Source organism: Microtus pennsylvanicus, chromosome 6, assembly GCF_037038515.1.
Source record: "Microtus pennsylvanicus isolate mMicPen1 chromosome 6, mMicPen1.hap1, whole genome shotgun sequence".
Classification (NCBI taxonomy): Eukaryota; Metazoa; Chordata; class Mammalia; order Rodentia; family Cricetidae; genus Microtus; species Microtus pennsylvanicus.
In genome coordinates, this window is record NC_134584.1 from 76505034 (window position 1) to 76514482 (window position 9449).

Below are 9449 nucleotides of genomic sequence, written 5' to 3' on the forward strand. Positions count from 1 at the left end.
AGTGGTAGTAGCATGTGTGGTTTCAAAATGGCAAGTTCTTGGCTGTGGGCCATGGAAACCGAGCATTTGGATGGGGTTTGTGAGCAGACTGTTGCAGCTTGCTTGGTGGCAACGTGCACTGGCTGTGTGCCTGGAAGTGGGTGTACACAGCTCAGAGGCACAGGTGACTCTTTCATGCTGGACTGGGTGGGGCAAGCAGGAAGTACCATATATACCCTATTAATGGTGCAGTTTAAGTTTTTTAAGAAGTGCTTAGCATTTTAAAAATCATTCCTGTACAGTAAATAATTACAGATACACAAATATTCAGACAGATATATACCTCTAGATGGGTTACAGTGCTGGATAAATTTATGTCGGTTTGGAGGATAGAGTAAAATGAGTATACAGAGTTATAACAGGAAGTAAATGGTTTATAAAAAATAAATCAAAGTCTTTAAAGAGACACAGTACAAACAATAATAGATTAAAAGAATAAAGAGAATTAAATAAATATAAAAAAGTAATAGAGTAAAAAAAGCCATATAAAGATGAAATATTCACAGAGAGTCTGGATTATGAATATTATTGTGTTTTCTTTGAACTTTTTGACTTCAAAGGAACTAAGTACAGAGAGACTTTTCATTGTATGGGCTGCTAAGCTAAACCAGCATGTATATTTATAAAGGTATCTTGACTTCAGAATTTGGGTCTAAGGATATGTTGCTTTGGAAAAGAGGTTCTTCTTTTGTTTTCACATAGGACGAGAACCTATGGATTGCTTCCAGAAAGATGTGGTTTGATGGAACAAGACCTCATGAAAGGTTGCCTTGAACACCCCTCAAAAATTACTTTGCCCAATAAATGGCAGGAAGAAGTTTGGAGAAAAACTATGCCCATATTCTCAAATATTATTTGTAAATGTTTCTTTACATTTAAAGGGGGATAAGCTATAGAGATGGATACTTTGTGTTGGTATGGATCTTGGTTTATTGATACAAGTTTAAGGTCAATTTTGTTATATATATATATATTTCTGCTCCCGATTAAGGTATTGTGTTTGTGAAGCTCATTTAAAAATGTAATGTATAATTAAGAAATATAGGCTTAATAGAGAATCATCTATAATAGTCAAGATTGTAGTCCTATTAGATTTTCTAGATGTACAGAGATGTATTTCAGCTGGATAGATATTATTCAAACCTCCACCCTTCTTCCTCCCAGCATATGGCATTTAAAATGTTTTAATAACTTAGGACTTTTCATGACAATGAGACGTATCTGCTCCTGGCAGCACCAATTACTTAAAGGGGAAGATGGGCATTGAAGAGGCTCCTTAGCCATCTGGGCAAGAAACTGTTCTTGCTTGGACTGCTTAACTGAACATGCAACAGAGAAATGACTGCTGAACTTGCCTAACGGTGAGATGGTCCTTTGGGGTTCCTGCTTTATAATAGCGTCTGCAAGACATTCTGCAGGACACAAAAGAAACTCACTGGCAAACTGCCAATATAAGTGAAACTGTCTTTGAAATTTCTTGCTTCATGGAAAAGTCTGCTGAATACTATGGGCCTTTGGGCTGAAGACTGGATGCCCCAAAAGTACAGAACTTTGGGTGACTGTCCAGGCATCGAAACATCTCTGTCAATTCTAGAGTTTTAGAAGTTGCTTGCAATGTACTTCCTGTTTACTTAGGTAATATTATATCCTTCTGGAGTCTTTGATAGAGTTGAAGAATTTATAGTTATAGCTATAGTTTTCCTTAGTTATGATAAAAGATAAGATAGATATAAATATTGTAACTAATTCTTGCTTGATACCTGTTTTGTTGTATGTAATTTTACTATGTTAAAGTTCAGACCTTCATTTTTTATTTAAACAGAAAAGGGAAGGTGGTGTGGGATTTCCCTCTATATGTTGTGATTACCATTAATGAATAGAGAAACTGTTTTGGAATTATAGGAGGGCAGAACGTAGCTATGCAGGAAAAACTAAGCTGAATGCTGGGAGAAAGAAGGGTAGAGTCAGAGAGGGAATCATGGAGCCACTACCAGAGACAGATGTGCTGAAACTTTAGCTGGTAAGCCACAGTCACAAGGCAATGCACAGATTATTAGAAATGGGATAAATTAATATGTAAGAGTTAGCCAATAAGAAGCTAAAGCTAATGGGCCAAGCAGTGATTTAATTAATACAATTTCTGTGTGATTATTTCTGGTCTAAGCTAGCTAAGTGGCAGGGAACCAACAAGTAGCTCTCTCCTCCTACATTATACAAAAAAATCCAAGAACAAATGGCTTCCTAGATGAACATTTCCAAATACCAATCTTAAAACTTTTTTTTTTAAAAAAAAAACCATGAGGAAGTAGTTCTTCCAAACTCCCTTTAGGAGCCTATCATGACTTGAATACCAAAATCTAATGACTGCAGAGTGAAAGACACTCCTGGAAAACAAAGGACAGTTCAATGTAAACAAGTCAATGCATGCCATATGCTTCATTTGCAGAATGAAGGACAAAAATTCACAGGATGAAAGCTGCAAAAGAGCAGGATGTGCCTGCAAATGTAGAATGCAAGCATGGAGCCGCAGACCCATACTTTAAACTGTTGGTGGCTAAATCAGGAAGATAATGAGTCTGAGGACAACATAGGCTACAGGGTAAAACCTTGTCTCAAAAAAACTTAAGAAAACAACACAAAAGAAAAGAGAAAAGAAAAGAAAAAGTTTACCATTTATATGTAACCACAGAGGACCCTGAATGCCTGCATCAATCTCGAGTAAAAGCAACAGTGCAAAAACATCAGACTACTTGATCTTAAAATGTATTAGAAAACTATCAAAGCAGCATGGTATTTTCATAAATGGCATAAGCCAGGGAAATGAAATAGAGATCAAAAACATCTTCATACATTTACTGATAATGGAGCTTTGATAAAGATGCCAAGAAGGTTTAATAAGAAAAGGACGGATTATTTACTAAATGGGCCTGGGAAACAGACTATCAACATGAAAAATATAATTAGATTTTTATGTCGCACCATAGACAGCAACTGAAAATGTACTAAAGATTAAATTCTAAGTCCTAAAACTGTGAAAGTATTTGAAGAAAACATAGAAGAAAAAATTTCCTGGTGCTAGTTTGGGTAAAAGCTGTTTGGGTATGACACTGAAAATACAAGCAAGAAAAGCACACACAGATAAAAGTATCACAGCACATTAAAGCCCGTAGCAAAGGTAGAAACCCCCAAGCCTGAATAGAAACAACAGATTAAGTAAAGCATTTACAAACCATACACTGGGTAGTGACTGTTCTCAAAATATTTGTGAAGTTCAGGCAACTCCATATCAAGAAAACAACTTAATTAAAAATGGGCAAATCATCCACACAGTCATTTGTTAAAAGAAGATATGCAAATAAAGAATATATATAAAGTGTTCAACATTACTGATCACTCAAACTATCTATACTTTTAAGAATGGCTATTGTCCAAAAGTCAACAGATACAAGGTGTTGATGAACATATGTAAAACCTTCTGGAGCATTTGATCTATCTATCTATCTATCTATCTATCTATCTATCTATCTATCTATCTATCTATCTATCTATCTATCTATCTATCTTCATCTATCTATCTATCTATCTATCTATCTATCTATCTATCTATCTATCTATCTATCTATCTCCCTCTATCTATCATCTATCTATCTATCTATCTATCTATCTATCTATCTATCATCATCTATCATCTATCTATCTTCATCTATCTATCTATCTATCTATCTATCTATCTATCTATCTATCTATCTACCTATCATCTGTTTATCTATATATCATTTGTCTGTCTATCTATCTACCTATTATCTGTCTATCTATCTATTTTTCTATCAATCATCTATCTATCCTCTATCTATCTATCTATCTATCTATCTATCTATCTATCTATCTATCTATCTTCATCTATCTATCTATCTGTCTGTCTGTCTATCATCTATCTATCTTCATCTATCTGTCTGTCTGTCTGTCTTTCTGTCTGTCTATCATCTATCTATCTTCATCTATCTGTCTATCTATCTATCTATCTATCTATCTATCTATCTATCTATCTATCTATCGTTATCTGTCTATCATCTTTTTTGGGATAAAGTCTTGCTGATATATCTCATATTGGATTCAAATTTATGGTGCCTCTGCCTCCCCAGAATTGAGATTACAGTCACCGCTCTTGGTAGTAATGCATATTGATTAGTTCAGCCATAATGATACCCTAGGCTCATGTATTTGAATACCTAGGGAGTGAAAGTATTTTAAAGGGTTAGGAAATGTGGCCTTGTTAGGGTAGGTGTAGCCTTGTTGGAGGAATTGTGTCACTGGGAGTGAACTTTGAGGCGTCAGAAGCCTAAGTAAGACCCAGTGTCTCTCTTTCCTGCTTCCTATGGATCCAGATGTAGAATGCTCAGCTCCTTGTCCAGCACTATGTCTGCCTGCAATGCTACATGTTTCTTGCCATGCTAATAATGAACTAAATCTTTGACACAGTAGGCAGCCTCAGTGCTTTCTTTTATAAGAGTTGCTATGATCGTGGCGTCTCTTCACAACAGGACAACCAACTAAGACAAGCCATTATGAAAAATAATAGAGCTGTTTCTCAAGCATTAAACATAGACCTACAATGTGACCCAGCACCCCTAATTATGAGGATACATTCAAAAGAAATAAAGTTCTTAAAGAGATACCTGCATATCTGTATTGCAGTATATCTCATAAAAACCAATATATGAGCCAGGCGGTGGTGACACACGCCTTTAATCCCAGCACTCGGGAGGCAGAGGCAGGTGGATCTCTGTGAGTTCGAGACCAGCCTGGTCTACAGAGCTAGTTCCAGGACAGACTCCAAAGCCACAGAGAAACCCTGTCTTGAAAAACAAAACAAAAACAAAAACAAAAAACAATAAAAAAACCGCAATATATGGAATCAACTGAAGTCAACATCAATGGTAATGTGAAAAGAAAAAAATAAAAGTAGGGATGTAGTTTAAAGAGCCCCAGGTTAAATTCTAAGAACTGCATAGGACTCTGTAAGGTGGTGCATACCTGAAACATAGAATGTTATAAGTAGAGGCAAGAGAATCAAAAGTTCAAGGTCATTCTTAGCTACATAGTAAGTTCAAGACCAAACTAGATGACTCGAGACCCTGTTCTGTGCTTTCTTTTTAAAAGAGCAAGTGGATACACAATAGAATATTAAAAAGAAGTCAATTATTTTTGGCAACAGGGGTGAACCTGGGTAGGTGAATCACAATGATAGAAATAAGCCACAGATAAGAAAGAATACTATTTGATCTCACTCGGGAATCTGGAAAAGTTGGAGAGTTGTACTCATGGAAGGAGATCAGAATGGCCAGCGGCTGAGGAGTTGGGGAAGTTTGGAGATATGGCTCAAAGGATAACATTTCAGTTATGTTATGTTGTTTGGCTTTTCCTCGGGAGATGAGAATAAATGCCTGCTCACCCCAGGTAGGGTGACAATGACAATCGAAGATCACCACCCAAGTCTAATTTGATGGACCCCTGAGCATATCAGATGTGTAGGACCATGGACTATTTGTAGTAGCATGAATGACCCTAAACAGCTGTATCATCAAAATGGTTCATGCCAGCACGGTGACCCCTTTCTCAGACCAGCAGGTGGAGTTCATCTTTCAGGTAACCTGCCACTCGGTGTACGCTCTATAATTTCCCCAAAGCACAGACAGGGAGGGCAGAGTTGCACGGAATTGTGCGGGAGGGACCAAGTCTCAGATAAAGGTCTAATGGTCCTCCCTACCCCTCTTTCCATGAGAGAAGGTCGACAGGTTCAATCTTGATCAGTCATTGAGAGAAATAACAATTGATCTGACTAAGGTAGAAATGGTTGTTACATTGGGAGAGTATTCTACAATACATAGGAAGAATAAATTGATAAGATCTATTGCATAATATGCTGACTATAATTAATAGGAATGAATAGTAGACTTGGAAGTTGTTAAATTAGTGGATATTAAGTACTTTCAATAACCAAAATTAAAAAAAGCATATGTTAATCAGTTCAATTTAGCTATCCCACAATATACCTATATTGAAACAGCAGTGTATATACTCTAAATATATGTGACTTTTGTCAGTTTAAAAAGGTAATATGTGGGAAATGGACAAATAGCTCAGCAGTTAAGAGCAGCTTTTCTTCTTTCAGAAGATCAGGGGTGGGTTTCTAGTGCACAACCTTCTTTTACTCCAGTTTCCGGGAATCAGATGGTCTCTTCTGATGTCTATGGGCACTGTATACATGTGGTACACAGGCATACACAAAATCAAACCACTCATACACAGAAAACAAAAATAAATCTTTTCTAAAGGTAATATGTGATGCTCCCTTATTCCAAATCATCTGTATTGTTATAATTGCTACAATTATAATTATTATAATTTATTTAGAGCACTATATCCAATGACCAAATTCATCCTAGGTCACAAGACAGATAAACTACTTACTTTAGAGTTGGAAGAAGCTGCAGAAGTCACATTATAGTAAAAGGTTAGGAGGATGTGTAGTAGACAGAAACTAAAATCAATAGTACATGGAGAATCCTAGTCTGCCCCTAGCTGTGCCTTCGACAGTCTTTGGTCAGTAGTTTTGGGTTAGTGAAATGAGAGCTTTGATATTGGTGACTCTGTGCTAGAGGACAAGTGAAAATGTGAAGAAGAGGAATTGAGTTGCAAGGATTCTGAGAGGTGAAGTGGGGAAAAAGAGAAGGAACACATTTCTAGGCAGAGTAAGTCAGATAAAAGGACTTTTGGATGCATTCTGAGTTTCTTCATGAAACTCTTTCTTAGTTTTTGGAGCTAGAATATTGCAAATGTGGGGAATGTAGGAGGATCAGAAGGAAAAGTCCAACGAACTTCATCTAGAAGCTTTGACAGACGAAACTGACCCCAAGGTCTCGGTCACATGGATGTTGCTTTAGATCCCTTCTGTCTCTTTGTGCTGGGCCATAAACAGCTGTAAGTCTCAGTACCCATGGAAAAATCTGGGTGTTTTACTTAAGAATGGTCCCCATAGGCTCATAGATCTGAATGCTTGGTCACCAGGGAGTGGCACTGTTTGAAAGGATTAAGAGGTGTGGCCTTGTTGGAGGAAGTGTGTAGTTGAGGTGGGCTTTGAGGATTCATAAAGCCTATTGAAACCCATTATCTTTATTTCCCTGCTGTCTGCAAATTCAGATGTAGAACTCTCAGCTGCCATGTCTTTCTCTATTCTGCCATGCTCCCAGCCATGAGGATAATGGATTAAACCTCTGACACTGTAAGCAAATCCTAATGGAAAGTTTTCTTTTATAAGAGCTTCCATGGTCATTGTGTCTCTTCACAGCAACAGAACACTGTCTAAGATACTGGGCATTTGGTACACACTTTTAATTCCAGGGAGATTGAAAGAGGTGGGTCCCCAGGGCTCATTGTCCAGCCTATCTATCCTAATCAGTGAGTCCAGCTCCCATCTAGGGCCTCTGTCTCACAAAATGAGGTGCGCATTACTGAGAAATGACATCTGAATCTCCCTTCTAGCCTCTGCACATGCATGTACACACATTCTCTCTCTCTCTCTCTCTCTCTCTCTCTCTCTCTCTCTCTCTCTCTCTCTCTCTCTCTCTCTCACACACACACACACACACACACACACATACACACACACATACACACACGCACACACTGAACTTGTTTCCTCAAATGTCTGGCTGTAAAAGTTCTCCTTGCTTCACAGCTTCTACACTCAGTGATAAGTTGTTTCATTCTAAATTCTCTAACTCAGAATTTTTGATAAGCCACTTAGAACCTGATTTATGTATATCTTCATGCTATATAGAGAACAGATCTGCCAAAAAGAAAAATGAGTAGCACAAATAAGATCATAAAAGCAGCACTTGAAATGCTTGAAAGAGTAGCTTTCAAAGACCCTAAATTATGTCAGAACACAATTCAACCAACTGTCCTCTATAAATACATTAAAATCATGGCTGATCATCTAGAAGGATGACACTGTATATTTTTCCTAATATTTCAGAAAGAGAGTTGGAAGGCATTTCCTTTCTAATGTGTGAATTATAACAAGGGTTAGGGAAATTGTTAATAATATGTTAGGCTAATTACATGAATTAGTAACAAAGCTGTTACTGTACATATGTAAGTCCTCTGATATGGGAATTTTTAATTGACTCCCCAAGGGTCCATATTCAAAGCAGTAAGATGACTACTTTGCTGTTTATGTAAAGATATATATTTAAAAACCTAACATTAAAAAGAAAACTACCTGGTTAACCTTACAATGGTTGTGACGGATGCCTGCAGAGCATTCCACTTCTGGTTGGTGTCTGGCTCTTCTCGGCTACTCCCGGCTCTTCATACCTCATCCTATCCATTATAATGGCAGATCCTACTTGGCAGCTTCTACTGCTACAGACATTCTGTTTTGAAGCTCATTTTTCTCCATTCTTTGCCTCTCTCCTGTTCTAGTGCTATGTCTTCCCCTAATGTTTATTTCTTTGTTTCCCTTCTAATGCACTGACCATATCAAGGTTTCATGGATTGTCTAGCAGAGTAAGGAACTCAGAAATGAGTTACCTGAGCCATGTACTAATCCTCATACTCTCTTTAATAATAACTAAAGACAGTTAATTGACCAAAGTCCCTGTTGAATCCTCTGAAGGTGATATCCACCTTGTATGGTGGTGGGAATTCCAGCTGCTATAGCTATAGCCTGCCATCAGTAGCTAAAAATGATTTTCTCTGTTATTCCTTTTTACTAAAACCCAGCCTTAACTACAATAGTCTCTGGGTATTATAAAGTTTAACTTCAGTTTGGCTTCTCTGTGTGTGTTTGTATGTCTTATGTTGTGTGTGTGATCTATTCATCAATATGTCTATCTATCTATCTATCTATCTATCTATCTATCTATCTATCTATCATCTATCTATCTAATATGCACGAATTTGTCCTCTCTCTGTGTGTGTGTGTGTGTGTGTGTGTGTGTGCATGCACATACATGTGGAGGCCAGAGGTCGACAGTGGTATTTTTCTCTGTTACTCTCCACTTTATTATTATTATTATTATTATTATTATTATTATTATTATTATTATTATTATTTGGTTTTTCGAGACAGGGTTTCTCTGTGGCTTTGGAGCCTGTCCTGGAACTAGCTCTGTAGACCAGGCTGGTCTCGAACTCACAGAGATCCGCCTGCCTCTGCCTCCCGAGTGCTGGGATTAAAGGCGTGCGCCACCATCGCCCGGCTCTCCACTTTATTTTTATTAATGAAATATGTTCTTAAACAATTTCACACATGTACACAATGCATACTGTCCACTCTCACCTGCTCCCATCTCAATACTACCCATCCACCTCCTGTCACAATTTCTTTTTCACACTCGGTCTAT